Source organism: Schistocerca cancellata, chromosome 2 (genome assembly GCF_023864275.1).
Source record: "Schistocerca cancellata isolate TAMUIC-IGC-003103 chromosome 2, iqSchCanc2.1, whole genome shotgun sequence".
NCBI lineage: Eukaryota > Metazoa > Arthropoda > Insecta > Orthoptera > Acrididae > Schistocerca > Schistocerca cancellata.
In genome coordinates this window covers 1,099,148,088-1,099,163,840 of record NC_064627.1, presented here as the reverse complement: position 1 = coordinate 1,099,163,840, position 15,753 = coordinate 1,099,148,088, and the positions used below count along the sequence as shown (strand labels likewise).

The following is a 15,753-nucleotide window of genomic DNA, read 5'->3' as shown; positions in this document are numbered from 1 at the left end:
TTGAGCCCTCGGCTGCGATGGGTTCCAGGCTGACAAAAGAACTGTCGTGTGTGCATTCGCGGATGAGAGAAAGGCTGAGGCAAGTTCGAGTGAACAAGGATGGACTCCTCGGCTCCGTCGTTTCCGTAGTGTAGCGGTTATCACGTCTGCTTCACACGCAGAAGGTCCCCGGTTCGATCCCGGGCGGGAACAGTATTTTCCTGCCTATGCCGTATTGTACTCCAGTGAGCCTCGTCGTGTGTGCATCTGCTGCATGTCCCTTCGTTTTGCAAGTACCACATTTATTGAATTTTTTAGTTACGATGGCAACATCACTACAAGTTGTCTGTGAAGTAAGGTGCACTCAAGCAGTTTCCGTGGTGTAGCGGTTATCACGTCTGCCTAACACGCAGAAGGTCCCCGGTTCGATCCCGGGCGGAAACACTTTTTCATCACTTTAAGCAAGACTTACTAACATGCATCTGCTACCATCTGTACCCGAAACCTTCGTAATTGCCTTCATGCGTCGGACCAGAGTGTCAATTGCTCACATCAAATAAGAAATTCATTTGACATTGGTGGCGAGCTTTTTGCGCTGACTCAGCCACTGACGTGCGATCAGTTTGCACAAAACGCTAGGGCTCGTCCGGGATTTGAACCAGGGACCTCCTGCACCCTAAGCAGGAATCATACCCCTAGACCAACGAGCCCTGTGGCACGTCGAATGCCAGTTATTCCAGTCCCTCGATGTCTTCCAGGGTGCTCTGGAAGTCTCGTTAGGCTGGCGGGATGGGGGCGACGCGAATTCCCGCGGTCGGCGGCCTTCCTGGGCTATTGGTACCTTCATGTAGTGCTGCCCCTGGGCTCGCACTGCCTGCTGCTGAGAAAGTGATTGCTTTTGCTGATATGACTTGCAATAACGACTGCGCGAAACGCCGCTATCTCGTTAGGGGTGCTACGGCAGACACCCTCTCGAGAACCCCGAAGACTTCTTGAGCCCTCGGCTGCGATGGGTTCCAGGCTGACAAAAGAACTGTCGTGTGTGCATTCGCGGATGAGAGAAAGGCTGAGGCAAGTTCGAGTGAACAAGGATGGACTCCTCGGCTGCGTCGTTTCCGTAGTGTAGCGGTTATCACGTCTGCTTCACACGCAGAAGGTCCCCGGTTCGATCCCGGGCGGGAACAGTATTTTCCTGCCTATGCCGTATTGTACTCCAGTGAGCCTCGTCGTGTGTGCATCTGCTGCATGTCCCTTCGTTTTGCAAGTACCACATTTATTGAATTTTTTAGTTACGATGGCAACATCACTACAAGTTGTCTGTGAAGTAAGGTGCACTCAAGCAGTTTCCGTGGTGTAGCGGTTATCACGTCTGCCTAACACGCAGAAGGTCCCCGGTTCGATCCTAGGCGGAAACACTTTTTCATCACTTTAAGCAAGACTTACTAACATGCATCTGCTACCATCTGTACCCGAAACCTTCGTAATTGCCTTCATGCGTCGGACCAGTGTGTCAATTGCTCACATCAAATAAGAAATTCATTTGATATTGGCGGCGAGCTTTTTGCGCTGACTCAGCCACTGACGTGCGATCAGTTTGCACAAAACGCTAGGGCTCGTCCGGGATTTGAACCCGGGACCTCCTGCACCCTAAGCAGGAATCATACCCCTAGACCAACGAGCCCTGTGGCACGTCGAATGCCAGTTATTCCAGTCCCTCGATGTCTTCCAGGGTGCTCTGGAAGTCTCGTTTAGGCTGGCGGGATGGGGGCGTCGCGAATTCCCGCGGTCGGCGGCCTTCCTGGGCTATTGGTACCTTCATGTAGTGCTGCCCCTGGGCTCGCACTGCCTGCTGCTGAGAAAGTGATTGCTTTTGCTGATATGACTTGCAATAACGACTGCGCGAAACGCCGCTATCTCGTTAGGGGTGCTACGGCAGACACCCTCTCGAGAACCCCGAAGACTTCTTGAGCCCTCGGCTGCGATGGGTTCCAGGCTGACAAAAGAACTGTCGTGTGTGCATTCGCGGATGAGAGAAAGGCTGAGGCAAGTTCGAGTGAACAAGGATGGACTCCTCGGCTCCGTCGTTTCCGTAGTGTAGCGGTTATCACGTCTGCTTCACACGCAGAAGGTCCCCGGTTCGATCCCGGGCGGGAACAGTATTTTCCTGCCTATGCCGTATTGTACTCCAGTGAGCCTCGTCGTGTGTGCATCTGCTGCATGTCCCTTCGTTTTGCAAGTACCACATTTATTGAATTTTTTAGTTACGATGGCAACATCACTACAAGTTGTCTGTGAAGTAAGGTGCACTCAAGCAGTTTCCGTGGTGTAGCGGTTATCACGTCTGCCTAACACGCAGAAGGTCCCCGGTTCGATCCCGGGCGGAAACACTTTTTCATCACTTTAAGCAAGACTTACTAACATGCATCTGCTACCATCTGTACCCGAAACCTTCGTAATTGCCTTCATGCGTCGGACCAGTGTGTCAATTGCTCACATCAAATAAGAAATTCATTTGATATTGGCGGCGAGCTTTTTGCGCTGACTCAGCCACTGACGTGCGATCAGTTTGCACAAAACGATAGGGCTCGTCCGGGATTTGAACCCGGGACCTCCTGCACCCTAAGCAGGAATCATACCCCTAGACCAACGAGCCCTGTGGCACGTCGAATGCCAGTTATTCCAGTCCCTCGATGTCTTCCAGGGTGCTCTGGAAGTCTCGTTTAGGCTGGCGGGATGGGGGCGGCGCGAATTCCCGCGGTCGGCGGCCTTCCTGGGCTATTGGTACCTTCATGTAGAGGTGCCCCTGGGCTCGCACTGCCTGCTGCTGAGAAAGTGATTGCTTTTGCTGATATGACTTGCAATAACGATTGCGCGAAACGCCGCTATCTCGTTAGGGGTGCTACGGCAGACACCCTCTCGAGAACCCCGAAGACTTCTTGAGCCCTCGGCTGCGATGGGTTCCAGGCTGACAAAAGAACTGTCGTGTGTGCATTCGCGGATGAGAGAAAGGCTGAGGCAAGTTCGAGTGAACAAGGATGGACTCCTCGGCTCCGTCGTTTCCGTAGTGTAGCGGTTATCACGTCTGCTTCACACGCAGAAGGTCCCCGGTTCGATCCCGGGCGGGAACAGTATTTTCCTGCCTATGCCGTATTGTACTCCAGTGAGCCTCGTCGTGTGTGCATCTGCTGCATGTCCCTTCGTTTTGCAAGTACCACATTTATTGAATTTTTTAGTTACGATGGCAACATCACTACAAGTTGTCTGTGAAGTAAGGTGCACTCAAGCAGTTTCCGTGGTGTAGCGGTTATCACGTCTGCCTAACACGCAGAAGGTCCCCGGTTCGATCCCGGGCGGAAACACTTTTTCATCACTTTAAGCAAGACTTACTAACATGCATCTGCTACCATCTGTACCCGAAACCTTCGTAATTGCCTTCATGCGTCGGACCAGTGTGTCAATTGCTCACATCAAATAAGAAATTCATTTGATATTGGCGGCGAGCTTTTTGCGCTGACTCAGCCACTGACGTGCGATCAGTTTGCACAAAACGCTAGGGCTCGTCCGGGATTTGAACCCGGGACCTCCTGCACCCTAAGCAGGAATCATACCCCTAGACCAATGAGCCCTGTGGCACGTCGAATGCCAGTTATTCCAGTCCCTCGATGTCTTCCAGGGTGCTCTGGAAGTCTCGTTTAGGCTGGCGGGATGGGGGCGGCGCGAATTCCCGCGGCCGGCGGCCTTCCTGGGCTATTGGTACCTTCATGTAGAGGTGCCCCTGGGCTCGCACTGCCTGCTGCTGAGAAAGTGATTACTTTTGCTGATATGACTTGCAATAACGATTGCGCGAAACGCCGCTATCTCGTTAGGGGTGCTACGGCAGACACCCTCTCGAGAACCCCGAAGACTTCTTGAGCCCTCGGCTGCGATGGGTTCCAGGCTGACAAAAGAAATGTCGTGTGTGCATTCGCGGATGAGAGAAAGGCTGAGGCAAGTTCGAGTGAACAAGGATGGACTCCTCGGCTGCGTCGTTTCCGTAGTGTAGCGGTTATCACGTCTACTTCACACGCAGAAGGTCCCCGGTTCGATCCCGGGCGGGAACAGTATTTTCCTGCCTATGCCGTATTGTACTCCAGTGAGCCTCGTCGTGTGTGCATCTGCTGCATGTCCCTTCGTTTTGCAAGTACCACATTTATTGAATTTTTTAGTTACGATGGCAACATCACTACAAGTTGTCTGTGAAGTAAGGTGCACTCAAGCAGTTTCCGTGGTGTAGCGGTTATCACGTCTGCCTAACACGCAGAAGGTCCCCGGTTCGATCCTGGGCGGAAACACTTTTTCATCACTTTAAGCAAGACTTACTAACATGCATCTGCTACCATCTGTACCCGAAACCTTCGTAATTGCCTTCATGCGTCGGACCAGTGTGTCAATTGCTCACATCAAATAAGAAATTCATTTGATATTGGCGGCGAGCTTTTTGCGCTGACTCAGCCACTGACGTGCGATCAGTTTGCACAAAACGCTAGGGCTCGTCCGGGATTTGAACCCGGGACCTCCTGCACCCTAAGCAGGAATCATACCCCTAGACCAACGAGCCCTGTGGCACGTCGAATGCCAGTTATTCCAGTCCCTCGATGTCTTCCAGGGTGCTCTGGAAGTCTCGTTTAGGCTGGCGGGATGGGGGCGTCGCGAATTCCCGCGGTCGGCGGCCTTCCTGGGCTATTGGTACCTTCATGTAGTGCTGCCCCTGGGCTCGCACTGCCTGCTGCTGAGAAAGTGATTGCTTTTGCTGATATGACTTGCAATAACGACTGCGCGAAACGCCGCTATCTCGTTAGGGGTGCTACGGCAGACACCCTCTCGAGAACCCCGAAGACTTCTTGAGCCCTCGGCTGCGATGGGTTCCAGGCTGACAAAAGAACTGTCGTGTGTGCATTCGCGGATGAGAGAAAGGCTGAGGCAAGTTCGAGTGAACAAGGATGGACTCCTCGGCTGCGTCGTTTCCGTAGTGTAGCGGTTATCACGTCTGCTTCACACGCAGAAGGTCCCCGGTTCGATCCCGGGCGGGAACAGTATTTTCCTGCCTATGCCGTATTGTACTCCAGTGAGCCTCGTCGTGTGTGCATCTGCTGCATGTCCCTTCGTTTTGCAAGTACCACATTTATTGAATTTTTTAGTTACGATGGCAACATCACTACAAGTTGTCTGTGAAGTAAGGTGCACTCAAGCAGTTTCCGTGGTGTAGCGGTTATCACGTCTGCCTAACACGCAGAAGGTCCCCGGTTCGATCCTGGGCGGAAACACTTTTTCATCACTTTAAGCAAGACTTACTAACATGCATCTGCTACCATCTGTACCCGAAACCTTCGTAATTGCCTTCATGCGTCGGACCAGTGTGTCAATTGCTCACATCAAATAAGAAATTCATTTGATATTGGCGGCGAGCTTTTTGCGCTGACTCAGCCACTGACGTGCGATCAGTTTGCACAAAACGATAGGGCTCGTCCGGGATTTGAACCCGGGACCTCCTGCACCCTAAGCAGGAATCATACCCCTAGACCAACGAGCCCTGTGGCACGTGGAATGCCAGTTATTCCAGTCCCTCGATGTCTTCCAGGGTGCTCTGGAAGTCTCGTTTAGGCTGGCGGGATGGGGGCGGCGCGAATTCCCGCGGTCGGCGGCCTTCCTGGGCTATTGGTACCTTCATGTAGAGGTGCCCCTGGGCTCGCACTGCCTGCTGCTGAGAAAGTGATTGCTTTTGCTGATATGACTTGCAATAACGACTGCGCGAAACGCCGCTATCTCGTTAGGGGTGCTACGGCAGACACCCTCTCGAGAACCCCGAAGACTTCTTGAGCCCTCGGCTGCGATGGGTTCCAGGCTGACAAAAGAACTGTCGTGTGTGCATTCGCGGATGAGAGAAAGGCTGAGGCAAGTTCGAGTGAACAAGGATGGACTCCTCGGCTCCGTCGTTTCCGTAGTGTAGCGGTTATCACGTCTGCTTCACACGCAGAAGGTCCCCGGTTCGATCCCGGGCGGGAACAGTATTTTCCTGCCTATGCCGTATTGTACTCCAGTGAGCCTCGTCGTGTGTGCATCTGCTGCATGTCCCTTCGTTTTGCAAGTACCACATTTATTGAATTTTTTAGTTACGATGGCAACATCACTACAAGTTGTCTGTGAAGTAAGGTGCACTCAAGCAGTTTCCGTGGTGTAGCGGTTATCACGTCTGCCTAACACGCAGAAGGTCCCCGGTTCGATCCTGGGCGGAAACACTTTTTCATCACTTTAAGCAAGACTTACTAACATGCATCTGCTACCATCTGTACCCGAAACCTTCGTAATTGCCTTCATGCGTCGGACCAGTGTGTCAATTGCTCACATCAAATAAGAAATTCATTTGATATTGGCGGCGAGCTTTTTGCGCTGACTCAGCCACTGACGTGCGATCAGTTTGCACAAAACGATAGGGCTCGTCCGGGATTTGAACCCGGGACCTCCTGCACCCTAAGCAGGAATCATACCCCTAGACCAACGAGCCCTGTGGCACGTCGAATGCCAGTTATTCCAGTCCCTCGATGTCTTCCAGGGTGCTCTGGAAGTCTCGTTTAGGCTGGCGGGATGGGGGCGGCGCGAATTCCCGCGGTCGGCGGCCTTCCTGGGCTATTGGTACCTTCATGTAGAGGTGCCCCTGGGCTCGCACTGCCTGCTGCTGAGAAAGTGATTGCTTTTGCTGATATGACTTGCAATAACGATTGCGCGAAACGCCGCTATCTCGTTAGGGGTGCTACGGCAGACACCCTCTCGAGAACCCCGAAGACTTCTTGAGCCCTCGGCTGCGATGGGTTCCAGGCTGACAAAAGAACTGTCGTGTGTGCATTCGCGGATGAGAGAAAGGCTGAGGCAAGTTCGAGTGAACAAGGATGGACTCCTCGGCTCCGTCGTTTCCGTAGTGTAGCGGTTATCACGTCTGCTTCACACGCAGAAGGTCCCCGGTTCGATCCCGGGCGGGAACAGTATTTTCCTGCCTATGCCGTATTGTACTCCAGTGAGCCTCGTCGTGTGTGCATCTGCTGCATGTCCCTTCGTTTTGCAAGTACCACATTTATTGAATTTTTTAGTTACGATGGCAACATCACTACAAGTTGTCTGTGAAGTAAGGTGCACTCAAGCAGTTTCCGTGGTGTAGCGGTTATCACGTCTGCCTAACACGCAGAAGGTCCCCGGTTCGATCCCGGGCGGAAACACTTTTTCATCACTTTAAGCAAGACTTACTAACATGCATCTGCTACCATCTGTACCCGAAACCTTCGTAATTGCCTTCATGCGTCGGACCAGTGTGTCAATTGCTCACATCAAATAAGAAATTCATTTGATATTGGCGGCGAGCTTTTTGCGCTGACTCAGCCACTGACGTGCGATCAGTTTGCACAAAACGCTAGGGCTCGTCCGGGATTTGAACCCGGGACCTCCTGCACCCTAAGCAGGAATCATACCCCTAGACCAATGAGCCCTGTGGCACGTCGAATGCCAGTTATTCCAGTCCCTCGATGTCTTCCAGGGTGCTCTGGAAGTCTCGTTTAGGCTGGCGGGATGGGGGCGGCGCGAATTCCCGCGGTCGGCGGCCTTCCTGGGCTATTGGTACCTTCATGTAGAGGTGCCCCTGGGCTCGCACTGCCTGCTGCTGAGAAAGTGATTACTTTTGCTGATATGACTTGCAATAACGATTGCGCGAAACGCCGCTATCTCGTTAGGGGTGCTACGGCAGACACCCTCTCGAGAACCCCGAAGACTTCTTGAGCCCTCGGCTGCGATGGGTTCCAGGCTGACAAAAGAACTGTCGTGTGTGCATTCGCGGATGAGAGAAAGGCTGAGGCAAGTTCGAGTGAACAAGGATGGACTCCTCGGCTCTGTCGTTTCCGTAGTGTAGCGGTTATCACGTCTGCTTCACACGCAGAAGGTCCCCGGTTCGATCCCGGGCGGGAACAGTATTTTCCTGCCTATGCCGTATTGTACTCCAGTGAGCCTCGTCGTGTGTGCATCTGCTGCATGTCCCTTCGTTTTGCAAGTACCACATTTATTGAATTTTTTAGTTACGATGGCAACATCACTACAAGTTGTCTGTGAAGTAAGGTGCACTCAAGCAGTTTCCGTGGTGTAGCGGTTATCACGTCTGCCTAACACGCAGAAGGTCCCCGGTTCGATCCCGGGCGGAAACACTTTTTCATCACTTTAAGCAAGACTTACTAACATGCATCTGCTACCATCTGTACCCGAAACCTTCGTAATTGCCTTCATGCGTCGGACCAGTGTGTCAATTGCTCACATCAAATAAGAAATTCATTTGATATTGGCGGCGAGCTTTTTGCGCTGACTCAGCCACTGACGTGCGATCAGTTTGCACAAAGCGCTAGGGCTCGTCCGGGATTTGAACCCGGGACCTCCTGCACCCTAAGCAGGAATCATACCCCTAGACCAACGAGCCCTGTGGCACGTCGAATGCCAGTTATTCCAGTCCCTCGATGTCTTCCAGGGTGCTCTGGAAGTCTCGTTTAGGCTGGCGGGATGGGGGCGGCGCGAATTCCCGCGGTCGGCGGCCTTCCTGGGCTATTGGTACCTTCATGTAGAGGTGCCCCTGGGCTCGCACTGCCTGCTGCTGAGAAAGTGATTGCTTTTGCTGATATGACTTGCAATAACGATTGCGCGAAACGCCGCTATCTCGTTAGGGGTGCTACGGCAGACACCCTCTCGAGAACCCCGAAGACTTCTTGAGCCCTCGGCTGCGATGGGTTCCAGGCTGACAAAAGAACTGTCGTGTGTGCATTCGCGGATGAGAGAAAGGCTGAGGCAAGTTCGAGTGAACAAGGATGGACTCCTCGGCTCCGTCGTTTCCGTAGTGTAGCGGTTATCACGTCTGCTTCACACGCAGAAGGTCCCCGGTTCGATCCCGGGCGGGAACAGTATTTTCCTGCCTATGCCGTATTGTACTCCAGTGAGCCTCGTCGTGTGTGCATCTGCTGCATGTCCCTTCGTTTTGCAAGTACCACATTTATTGAATTTTTTAGTTACGATGGCAACATCACTACAAGTTGTCTGTGAAGTAAGGTGCACTCAAGCAGTTTCCGTGGTGTAGCGGTTATCACGTCTGCCTAACACGCAGAAGGTCCCCGGTTCGATCCCGGGCGGAAACACTTTTTCATCACTTTAAGCAAGACTTACTAACATGCATCTGCTACCATCTGTACCCGAAACCTTCGTAATTGCCTTCATGCGTCGGACCAGTGTGTCAATTGCTCACATCAAATAAGAAATTCATTTGATATTGGCGGCGAGCTTTTTGCGCTGACTCAGCCACTGACGTGCGATCAGTTTGCACAAAACGCTAGGGCTCGTCCGGGATTTGAACCCGGGACCTCCTGCACCCTAAGCAGGAATCATACCCCTAGACCAACGAGCCCTGTGGCACGTCGAATGCCAGTTATTCCAGTCCCTCGATGTCTTCCAGGGTGCTCTGGAAGTCTCGTTTAGGCTGGCGGGATGGGGGCGGCGCGAATTCCCGCGGTCGGCGGCCTTCCTGGGCTATTGGTACCTTCATGTAGAGGTGCCCCTGGGCTCGCACTGCCTGCTGCTGAGAAAGTGATTGCTTTTGCTGATATGACTTGCAATAACGATTGCGCGAAACGCCGCTATCTCGTTAGGGGTGCTACGGCAGACACCCTCTCGAGAACCCCGAAGACTTCTTGAGCCCTCGGCTGCGATGGGTTCCAGGCTGACAAAAGAACTGTCGTGTGTGCATTCGCGGATGAGAGAAAGGCTGAGGCAAGTTCGAGTGAACAAGGATGGACTCCTCGGCTCCGTCGTTTCCGTAGTGTAGCGGTTATCACGTCTGCTTCACACGCAGAAGGTCCCCGGTTCGATCCCGGGCGGGAACAGTATTTTCCTGCCTATGCCGTATTGTACTCCAGTGAGCCTCGTCGTGTGTGCATCTGCTGCATGTCCCTTCGTTTTGCAAGTACCACATTTATTGAATTTTTTAGTTACGATGGCAACATCACTACAAGTTGTCTGTGAAGTAAGGTGCACTCAAGCAGTTTCCGTGGTGTAGCGGTTATCACGTCTGCCTAACACGCAGAAGGTCCCCGGTTCGATCCCGGGCGGAAACACTTTTTCATCACTTTAAGCAAGACTTACTAACATGCATCTGCTACCATCTGTACCCGAAACCTTCGTAATTGCCTTCATGCGTCGGACCAGAGTGTCAATTGCTCACATCAAATAAGAAATTCATTTGACATTGGTGGCGAGCTTTTTGCGCTGACTCAGCCACTGACGTGCGATCAGTTTGCACAAAACGCTAGGGCTCGTCCGGGATTTGAACCAGGGACCTCCTGCACCCTAAGCAGGAATCATACCCCTAGACCAACGAGCCCTGTGGCACGTCGAATGCCAGTTATTCCAGTCCCTCGATGTCTTCCAGGGTGCTCTGGAAGTCTCGTTTAGGCTGGCGGGATGGGGGCGACGCGAATTCCCGCGGTCGGCGGCCTTCCTGGGCTATTGGTACCTTCATGTAGTGCTGCCCCTGGGCTCGCACTGCCTGCTGCTGAGAAAGTGATTGCTTTTGCTGATATGACTTGCAATAACGACTGCGCGAAACGCCGCTATCTCGTTAGGGGTGCTACGGCAGACACCCTCTCGAGAACCCCGAAGACTTCTTGAGCCCTCGGCTGCGATGGGTTCCAGGCTGACAAAAGAACTGTCGTGTGTGCATTCGCGGATGAGAGAAAGGCTGAGGCAATTTCGAGTGAACAAGGATGGACTCCTCGGCTCCGTCGTTTCCGTAGTGTAGCGGTTATCACGTCTGCTTCACACGCAGAAGGTCCCCGGTTTGATCCCGGGCGGGAACAGTATTTTCCTGCCTATGCCGTATTGTACTCCAGTGAGCCTCGTCGTGTGTGCATCTGCTGCATGTCCCTTCGTTTTGCAAGTACCACATTTATTGAATTTTTTAGTTACGATGGCAACATCACTACAAGTTGTCTGTGAAGTAAGGTGCACTCAAGCAGTTTCCGTGGTGTAGCGGTTATCACGTCTGCCTAACACGCAGAGGTCCCCGGTTCGATCCCGGGCGGAAACACTTTTTCATCACTTTAAGCAAGACTTACTAACATGCATCTGCTACCATCTGTACCCGAAACCTTCGTAATTGCCTTCATGCGTCGGACCAGTGTGTCAATTGCTCACATCAAATAAGAAATTCATTTGATATTGGCGGCGAGCTTTTTGCGCTGACTCAGCCACTGACGTGCGATCAGTTTGCACAAAACGATAGGGATCGTCCGGGATTTGAACCCGGGACCTCCTGCACCCTAAGCAGGAATCATACCCCTAGACCAACGAGCCCTGTGGCACGTGGAATGCCAGTTATTCCAGTCCCTCGATGTCTTCCAGGGTGCTCTGGAAGTCTCGTTTAGGCTGGCGGGATGGGGGCGGCGCGAATTCCCGCGGTCGGCGGCCTTCCTGGGCTATTGGTACCTTCATGTAGAGGTGCCCCTGGGCTCGCACTGCCTGCTGCTGAGAAAGTGATTGCTTTTGCTGATATGACTTGCAATAACGATTGCGCGAAACGCCGCTATCTCGTTAGGGGTGCTACGGCAGACACCCTCTCGAGAACCCCGAAGACTTCTTGAGCCCTCGGCTGCGATGGGTTCCAGGCTGACAAAAGAACTGTCGTGTGTGCATTCGCGGATGAGAGAAAGGCTGAGGCAAGTTCGAGTGAACAAGGATGGACTCCTCGGCTCCGTCGTTTCCGTAGTTTAGCGGTTATCACGTCTGCTTCACACGCAGAAGGTCCCCGGTTCGATCCCGGGCGGGAACAGTATTTTCCTGCCTATGCCGTATTGTACTCCAGTGAGCCTCGTCGTGTGTGCATCTGCTGCATGTCCCTTCGTTTTGCAAGTACCACATTTATTGAATTTTTTAGTTACGATGGCAACATCACTACAAGTTGTCTGTGAAGTAAGGTGCACTCAAGCAGTTTCCGTGGTGTAGCGGTTATCACGTCTGCCTAACACGCAGAAGGTCCCCGGTTCGATCCCGGGCGGAAACACTTTTTCATCACTTTAAGCAAGACTTACTAACATGCATCTGCTACCATCTGTACCCGAAACCTTCGTAATTGCCTTCATGCGTCGGACCAGTGTGTCAATTGCTCACATCAAATAAGAAATTCATTTGATATTGGCGGCGAGCTTTTTGCGCTGACTCAGCCACTGACGTGCGATCAGTTTGCACAAAACGCTAGGGCTCGTCCGGGATTTGAACCCGGGACCTCCTGCACCCTAAGCAGGAATCATACCCCCTAGACCAATGAGCCCTGTGGCACGTCGAATGCCAGTTATTCCAGTCCCTCGATGTCTTCCAGGGTGCTCTGGAAGTCTCGTTTAGGCTGGCGGGATGGGGGCGGCGCGAATTCCCGCGGTCGGCGGCCTTCCTGGGCTATTGGTACCTTCATGTAGAGGTGCCCCTGGGCTCGCACTGCCTGCTGCTGAGAAAGTGATTGCTTTTGCTGATATGACTTGCAATAACGATTGCGCGAAACGCCGCTATCTCGTTAGGGGTGCTACGGCAGACACCCTCTCGAGAACCCCGAAGACTTCTTGAGCCCTCGGCTGCGATGGGTTCCAGGCTGACAAAAGAACTGTCGTGTGTGCATTCGCGGATGAGAGAAAGGCTGAGGCAAGTTCGAGTGAACAAGGATGGACTCCTCGGCTCCGTCGTTTCCGTAGTGTAGCGGTTATCACGTCTGCTTCACACGCAGAAGGTCCCCGGTTCGATCCCGGGCGGGAACAGTATTTTCCTGCCTATGCCGTATTGTACTCCAGTGAGCCTCGTCGTGTGTGCATCTGCTGCATGTCCCTTCGTTTTGCAAGTACCACATTTATTGAATTTTTTAGTTACGATGGCAACATCACTACAAGTTGTCTGTGAAGTAAGGTGCACTCAAGCAGTTTCCGTGGTGTAGCGGTTATCACGTCTGCCTAACACGCAGAAGGTCCCCGGTTCGATCCCGGGCGGAAACACTTTTTCATCACTTTAAGCAAGACTTACTAACATGCATCTGCTACCATCTGTACCCGAAACCTTCGTAATTGCCTTCATGCGTCGGACCAGTGTGTCAATTGCTCACATCAAATAAGAAATTCATTTGATATTGGCGGCGAGCTTTTTGCGCTGACTCAGCCACTGACGTGCGATCAGTTTGCACAAAACGCTAGGGCTCGTCCGGGATTTGAACCCGGGACCTCCTGCACCCTAAGCAGGAATCATACCCCTAGACCAACGAGCCCTGTGGCACGTCGAATGCCAGTTATTCCAGTCCCTCGATGTCTTCCAGGGTGCTCTGGAAGTCTCGTTTAGGCTGGCGGGATGGGGGCGGCGCGAATTCCCGCGGTCGGCGGCCTTCCTGGGCTATTGGTACCTTCATGTAGAGGTGCCCCTGGGCTCGCACTGCCTGCTGCTGAGAAAGTGATTGCTTTTGCTGATATGACTTGCAATAACGATTGCGCGAAACGCCGCTATCTCGTTAGGGGTGCTACGGCAGACACCCTCTCGAGAACCCCGAAGACTTCTTGAGCCCTCGGCTGCGATGGGTTCCAGGCTGACAAAAGAACTGTCGTGTGTGCATTCGCGGATGAGAGAAAGGCTGAGGCAAGTTCGAGTGAACAAGGATGGACTCCTCGGCTCCGTCGTTTCCGTAGTGTAGCGGTTATCACGTCTGCTTCACACGCAGAAGGTCCCCGGTTCGATCCCGGGCGGGAACAGTATTTTCCTGCCTATGCCGTATTGTACTCCAGTGAGCCTCGTCGTGTGTGCATCTGCTGCATGTCCCTTCGTTTTGCAAGTACCACATTTATTGAATTTTTTAGTTACGATGGCAACATCACTACAAGTTGTCTGTGAAGTAAGGTGCACTCAAGCAGTTTCCGTGGTGTAGCGGTTATCACGTCTGCCTAACACGCAGAAGGTCCCCGGTTCGATCCCGGGCGGAAACACTTTTTCATCACTTTAAGCAAGACTTACTAACATGCATCTGCTACCATCTGTACCCGAAACCTTCGTAATTGCCTTCATGCGTCGGACCAGAGTGTCAATTGCTCACATCAAATAAGAAATTCATTTGACATTGGTGGCGAGCTTTTTGCGCTGACTCAGCCACTGACGTGCGATCAGTTTGCACAAAACGCTAGGGCTCGTCCGGGATTTGAACCAGGGACCTCCTGCACCCTAAGCAGGAATCATACCCCTAGACCAACGAGCCCTGTGGCACGTCGAATGCCAGTTATTCCAGTCCCTCGATGTCTTCCAGGGTGCTCTGGAAGTCTCGTTTAGGCTGGCGGGATGGGGGCGACGCGAATTCCCGCGGTCGGCGGCCTTCCTGGGCTATTGGTACCTTCATGTAGTGCTGCCCCTGGGCTCGCACTGCCTGCTGCTGAGAAAGTGATTGCTTTTGCTGATATGACTTGCAATAACGACTGCGCGAAACGCCGCTATCTCGTTAGGGGTGCTACGGCAGACACCCTCTCGAGAACCCCGAAGACTTCTTGAGCCCTCGGCTGCGATGGGTTCCAGGCTGACAAAAGAACTGTCGTGTGTGCATTCGCGGATGAGAGAAAGGCTGAGGCAATTTCGAGTGAACAAGGATGGACTCCTCGGCTCCGTCGTTTCCGTAGTGTAGCGGTTATCACGTCTGCTTCACACGCAGAAGGTCCCCGGTTCGATCCCGGGCGGGAACAGTATTTTCCTGCCTATGCCGTATTGTACTCCAGTGAGCCTCGTCGTGTGTGCATCTGCTGCATGTCCCTTCGTTTTGCAAGTACCACATTTATTGAATTTTTTAGTTACGATGGCAACATCACTACAAGTTGTCTGTGAAGTAAGGTGCACTCAAGCAGTTTCCGTGGTGTAGCGGTTATCACGTCTGCCTAACACGCAGAGGTCCCCGGTTCGATCCCGGGCGGAAACACTTTTTCATCACTTTAAGCAAGACTTACTAACATGCATCTGCTACCATCTGTACCCGAAACCTTCGTAATTGCCTTCATGCGTCGGACCAGTGTGTCAATTGCTCACATCAAATAAGAAATTCATTTGATATTGGCGGCGAGCTTTTTGCGCTGACTCAGCCACTGACGTGCAATCAGTTTGCACAAAGCGCTAGGGCTCGTCCGGGATTTGAACCCGGGACCTCCTGCACCCTAAGCAGGAATCATACCCCTAGACCAACGAGCCCTGTGGCACGTCGAATGCCAGTTATTCCAGTCCCTCGATGTCTTCCAGGGTGCTCTGGAAGTCTCGTTTAGGCTGGCGGGATGGGGGCGACGCGAATTCCCGCGGTCGGCGGCCTTCCTGGGCTATTGGTACCTTCATGTAGTGCTGCCCCTGGGCTCGCACTGCCTGCTGCTGAGAAAGTGATTGCTTTTGCTGATATGACTTGCAATAACGACTGCGCGAAACGCCGCTATCTCGTTAGGGGTGCTACGGCAGACACCCTCTCGAGAACCCCGAAGACTTCTTGAGCCCTCGGCTGCGATGGGTTCCAGGCTGACAAAAGAACTGTCGTGTGTGCATTCGCGGATGAGAGAAAGGCTGAGGCAAGTTCGAGTGAACAAGGATGGACTCCTCGGCTCCGTCGTTTCCGTAGTGTAGCGGTTATCACGTCTGCTTCACACGCAGAAGGTCCCCGGTTCGATCCCGGGCGGGAACAGTATTTTCCTG

The 15,753-nt window shown here is 52.9% G+C and overlaps 49 non-coding genes across 49 annotated transcripts; 33 read left to right on the top strand and 16 right to left on the bottom strand.

The window, feature by feature from the left end:
- The first annotated feature begins 119 nt into the window (after positions 1–119).
- Positions 120–192, top strand: Trnav-cac (transfer RNA valine (anticodon CAC)). Its single transcript has one exon. It is a non-coding gene; the product is annotated as a tRNA-Val (tRNA).
- A 158-nt stretch (positions 193–350) lies between these two features.
- Positions 351–423, top strand: Trnav-aac (transfer RNA valine (anticodon AAC)). The gene has a single exon. It is a non-coding gene; the product is annotated as a tRNA-Val (tRNA).
- Positions 424–617: 194 nt separating this feature from the next.
- On the bottom strand, positions 618–689 carry Trnap-agg (transfer RNA proline (anticodon AGG)). Its single transcript has one exon. It is a non-coding gene; the product is annotated as a tRNA-Pro (tRNA).
- Positions 690–1,090: 401 nt separating this feature from the next.
- On the top strand, positions 1,091–1,163 carry Trnav-cac (transfer RNA valine (anticodon CAC)). Its single transcript has one exon. It is a non-coding gene; the product is annotated as a tRNA-Val (tRNA).
- A 158-nt stretch (positions 1,164–1,321) lies between these two features.
- Positions 1,322–1,394, top strand: Trnav-aac (transfer RNA valine (anticodon AAC)). The gene has a single exon. It is a non-coding gene; the product is annotated as a tRNA-Val (tRNA).
- Positions 1,395–1,588: 194 nt separating this feature from the next.
- On the bottom strand, positions 1,589–1,660 carry Trnap-agg (transfer RNA proline (anticodon AGG)). The gene has a single exon. It is a non-coding gene; the product is annotated as a tRNA-Pro (tRNA).
- A 402-nt stretch (positions 1,661–2,062) lies between these two features.
- Trnav-cac (transfer RNA valine (anticodon CAC)) lies at positions 2,063–2,135 on the top strand. The gene has a single exon. It is a non-coding gene; the product is annotated as a tRNA-Val (tRNA).
- A 158-nt stretch (positions 2,136–2,293) lies between these two features.
- On the top strand, positions 2,294–2,366 carry Trnav-aac (transfer RNA valine (anticodon AAC)). The gene has a single exon. It is a non-coding gene; the product is annotated as a tRNA-Val (tRNA).
- A 194-nt stretch (positions 2,367–2,560) lies between these two features.
- Positions 2,561–2,632, bottom strand: Trnap-agg (transfer RNA proline (anticodon AGG)). Its single transcript has one exon. It is a non-coding gene; the product is annotated as a tRNA-Pro (tRNA).
- Positions 2,633–3,034: 402 nt separating this feature from the next.
- On the top strand, positions 3,035–3,107 carry Trnav-cac (transfer RNA valine (anticodon CAC)). Its single transcript has one exon. It is a non-coding gene; the product is annotated as a tRNA-Val (tRNA).
- Positions 3,108–3,265: 158 nt separating this feature from the next.
- Positions 3,266–3,338, top strand: Trnav-aac (transfer RNA valine (anticodon AAC)). The gene has a single exon. It is a non-coding gene; the product is annotated as a tRNA-Val (tRNA).
- A 194-nt stretch (positions 3,339–3,532) lies between these two features.
- Trnap-agg (transfer RNA proline (anticodon AGG)) lies at positions 3,533–3,604 on the bottom strand. Its single transcript has one exon. It is a non-coding gene; the product is annotated as a tRNA-Pro (tRNA).
- A 402-nt stretch (positions 3,605–4,006) lies between these two features.
- Trnav-cac (transfer RNA valine (anticodon CAC)) lies at positions 4,007–4,079 on the top strand. Its single transcript has one exon. It is a non-coding gene; the product is annotated as a tRNA-Val (tRNA).
- A 158-nt stretch (positions 4,080–4,237) lies between these two features.
- Trnav-aac (transfer RNA valine (anticodon AAC)) lies at positions 4,238–4,310 on the top strand. The gene has a single exon. It is a non-coding gene; the product is annotated as a tRNA-Val (tRNA).
- Positions 4,311–4,504: 194 nt separating this feature from the next.
- Trnap-agg (transfer RNA proline (anticodon AGG)) lies at positions 4,505–4,576 on the bottom strand. The gene has a single exon. It is a non-coding gene; the product is annotated as a tRNA-Pro (tRNA).
- Positions 4,577–4,978: 402 nt separating this feature from the next.
- Positions 4,979–5,051, top strand: Trnav-cac (transfer RNA valine (anticodon CAC)). The gene has a single exon. It is a non-coding gene; the product is annotated as a tRNA-Val (tRNA).
- Positions 5,052–5,209: 158 nt separating this feature from the next.
- Trnav-aac (transfer RNA valine (anticodon AAC)) lies at positions 5,210–5,282 on the top strand. The gene has a single exon. It is a non-coding gene; the product is annotated as a tRNA-Val (tRNA).
- A 194-nt stretch (positions 5,283–5,476) lies between these two features.
- Positions 5,477–5,548, bottom strand: Trnap-agg (transfer RNA proline (anticodon AGG)). Its single transcript has one exon. It is a non-coding gene; the product is annotated as a tRNA-Pro (tRNA).
- A 402-nt stretch (positions 5,549–5,950) lies between these two features.
- Trnav-cac (transfer RNA valine (anticodon CAC)) lies at positions 5,951–6,023 on the top strand. The gene has a single exon. It is a non-coding gene; the product is annotated as a tRNA-Val (tRNA).
- Positions 6,024–6,181: 158 nt separating this feature from the next.
- On the top strand, positions 6,182–6,254 carry Trnav-aac (transfer RNA valine (anticodon AAC)). Its single transcript has one exon. It is a non-coding gene; the product is annotated as a tRNA-Val (tRNA).
- Positions 6,255–6,448: 194 nt separating this feature from the next.
- On the bottom strand, positions 6,449–6,520 carry Trnap-agg (transfer RNA proline (anticodon AGG)). Its single transcript has one exon. It is a non-coding gene; the product is annotated as a tRNA-Pro (tRNA).
- Positions 6,521–6,922: 402 nt separating this feature from the next.
- Trnav-cac (transfer RNA valine (anticodon CAC)) lies at positions 6,923–6,995 on the top strand. The gene has a single exon. It is a non-coding gene; the product is annotated as a tRNA-Val (tRNA).
- A 158-nt stretch (positions 6,996–7,153) lies between these two features.
- Positions 7,154–7,226, top strand: Trnav-aac (transfer RNA valine (anticodon AAC)). Its single transcript has one exon. It is a non-coding gene; the product is annotated as a tRNA-Val (tRNA).
- Positions 7,227–7,420: 194 nt separating this feature from the next.
- Trnap-agg (transfer RNA proline (anticodon AGG)) lies at positions 7,421–7,492 on the bottom strand. The gene has a single exon. It is a non-coding gene; the product is annotated as a tRNA-Pro (tRNA).
- A 402-nt stretch (positions 7,493–7,894) lies between these two features.
- Trnav-cac (transfer RNA valine (anticodon CAC)) lies at positions 7,895–7,967 on the top strand. The gene has a single exon. It is a non-coding gene; the product is annotated as a tRNA-Val (tRNA).
- Positions 7,968–8,125: 158 nt separating this feature from the next.
- Positions 8,126–8,198, top strand: Trnav-aac (transfer RNA valine (anticodon AAC)). The gene has a single exon. It is a non-coding gene; the product is annotated as a tRNA-Val (tRNA).
- A 194-nt stretch (positions 8,199–8,392) lies between these two features.
- On the bottom strand, positions 8,393–8,464 carry Trnap-agg (transfer RNA proline (anticodon AGG)). The gene has a single exon. It is a non-coding gene; the product is annotated as a tRNA-Pro (tRNA).
- A 402-nt stretch (positions 8,465–8,866) lies between these two features.
- On the top strand, positions 8,867–8,939 carry Trnav-cac (transfer RNA valine (anticodon CAC)). The gene has a single exon. It is a non-coding gene; the product is annotated as a tRNA-Val (tRNA).
- A 158-nt stretch (positions 8,940–9,097) lies between these two features.
- Trnav-aac (transfer RNA valine (anticodon AAC)) lies at positions 9,098–9,170 on the top strand. Its single transcript has one exon. It is a non-coding gene; the product is annotated as a tRNA-Val (tRNA).
- Positions 9,171–9,364: 194 nt separating this feature from the next.
- Trnap-agg (transfer RNA proline (anticodon AGG)) lies at positions 9,365–9,436 on the bottom strand. Its single transcript has one exon. It is a non-coding gene; the product is annotated as a tRNA-Pro (tRNA).
- Positions 9,437–9,838: 402 nt separating this feature from the next.
- Positions 9,839–9,911, top strand: Trnav-cac (transfer RNA valine (anticodon CAC)). Its single transcript has one exon. It is a non-coding gene; the product is annotated as a tRNA-Val (tRNA).
- Positions 9,912–10,069: 158 nt separating this feature from the next.
- Positions 10,070–10,142, top strand: Trnav-aac (transfer RNA valine (anticodon AAC)). Its single transcript has one exon. It is a non-coding gene; the product is annotated as a tRNA-Val (tRNA).
- Positions 10,143–10,336: 194 nt separating this feature from the next.
- Positions 10,337–10,408, bottom strand: Trnap-agg (transfer RNA proline (anticodon AGG)). Its single transcript has one exon. It is a non-coding gene; the product is annotated as a tRNA-Pro (tRNA).
- A 402-nt stretch (positions 10,409–10,810) lies between these two features.
- Trnav-cac (transfer RNA valine (anticodon CAC)) lies at positions 10,811–10,883 on the top strand. The gene has a single exon. It is a non-coding gene; the product is annotated as a tRNA-Val (tRNA).
- Positions 10,884–11,041: 158 nt separating this feature from the next.
- On the top strand, positions 11,042–11,113 carry Trnav-aac (transfer RNA valine (anticodon AAC)). The gene has a single exon. It is a non-coding gene; the product is annotated as a tRNA-Val (tRNA).
- Positions 11,114–11,307: 194 nt separating this feature from the next.
- Trnap-agg (transfer RNA proline (anticodon AGG)) lies at positions 11,308–11,379 on the bottom strand. The gene has a single exon. It is a non-coding gene; the product is annotated as a tRNA-Pro (tRNA).
- A 402-nt stretch (positions 11,380–11,781) lies between these two features.
- Positions 11,782–11,854, top strand: Trnav-cac (transfer RNA valine (anticodon CAC)). Its single transcript has one exon. It is a non-coding gene; the product is annotated as a tRNA-Val (tRNA).
- Positions 11,855–12,012: 158 nt separating this feature from the next.
- On the top strand, positions 12,013–12,085 carry Trnav-aac (transfer RNA valine (anticodon AAC)). Its single transcript has one exon. It is a non-coding gene; the product is annotated as a tRNA-Val (tRNA).
- Positions 12,086–12,279: 194 nt separating this feature from the next.
- Trnap-agg (transfer RNA proline (anticodon AGG)) lies at positions 12,280–12,352 on the bottom strand. Its single transcript has one exon. It is a non-coding gene; the product is annotated as a tRNA-Pro (tRNA).
- A 402-nt stretch (positions 12,353–12,754) lies between these two features.
- Positions 12,755–12,827, top strand: Trnav-cac (transfer RNA valine (anticodon CAC)). Its single transcript has one exon. It is a non-coding gene; the product is annotated as a tRNA-Val (tRNA).
- Positions 12,828–12,985: 158 nt separating this feature from the next.
- Positions 12,986–13,058, top strand: Trnav-aac (transfer RNA valine (anticodon AAC)). The gene has a single exon. It is a non-coding gene; the product is annotated as a tRNA-Val (tRNA).
- Positions 13,059–13,252: 194 nt separating this feature from the next.
- Trnap-agg (transfer RNA proline (anticodon AGG)) lies at positions 13,253–13,324 on the bottom strand. The gene has a single exon. It is a non-coding gene; the product is annotated as a tRNA-Pro (tRNA).
- A 402-nt stretch (positions 13,325–13,726) lies between these two features.
- Trnav-cac (transfer RNA valine (anticodon CAC)) lies at positions 13,727–13,799 on the top strand. The gene has a single exon. It is a non-coding gene; the product is annotated as a tRNA-Val (tRNA).
- Positions 13,800–13,957: 158 nt separating this feature from the next.
- On the top strand, positions 13,958–14,030 carry Trnav-aac (transfer RNA valine (anticodon AAC)). The gene has a single exon. It is a non-coding gene; the product is annotated as a tRNA-Val (tRNA).
- Positions 14,031–14,224: 194 nt separating this feature from the next.
- On the bottom strand, positions 14,225–14,296 carry Trnap-agg (transfer RNA proline (anticodon AGG)). The gene has a single exon. It is a non-coding gene; the product is annotated as a tRNA-Pro (tRNA).
- A 402-nt stretch (positions 14,297–14,698) lies between these two features.
- On the top strand, positions 14,699–14,771 carry Trnav-cac (transfer RNA valine (anticodon CAC)). Its single transcript has one exon. It is a non-coding gene; the product is annotated as a tRNA-Val (tRNA).
- Positions 14,772–14,929: 158 nt separating this feature from the next.
- Trnav-aac (transfer RNA valine (anticodon AAC)) lies at positions 14,930–15,001 on the top strand. Its single transcript has one exon. It is a non-coding gene; the product is annotated as a tRNA-Val (tRNA).
- A 194-nt stretch (positions 15,002–15,195) lies between these two features.
- Trnap-agg (transfer RNA proline (anticodon AGG)) lies at positions 15,196–15,267 on the bottom strand. Its single transcript has one exon. It is a non-coding gene; the product is annotated as a tRNA-Pro (tRNA).
- A 402-nt stretch (positions 15,268–15,669) lies between these two features.
- Trnav-cac (transfer RNA valine (anticodon CAC)) lies at positions 15,670–15,742 on the top strand. The gene has a single exon. It is a non-coding gene; the product is annotated as a tRNA-Val (tRNA).
- The last annotated feature ends 11 nt before the right edge of the window (positions 15,743–15,753 follow it).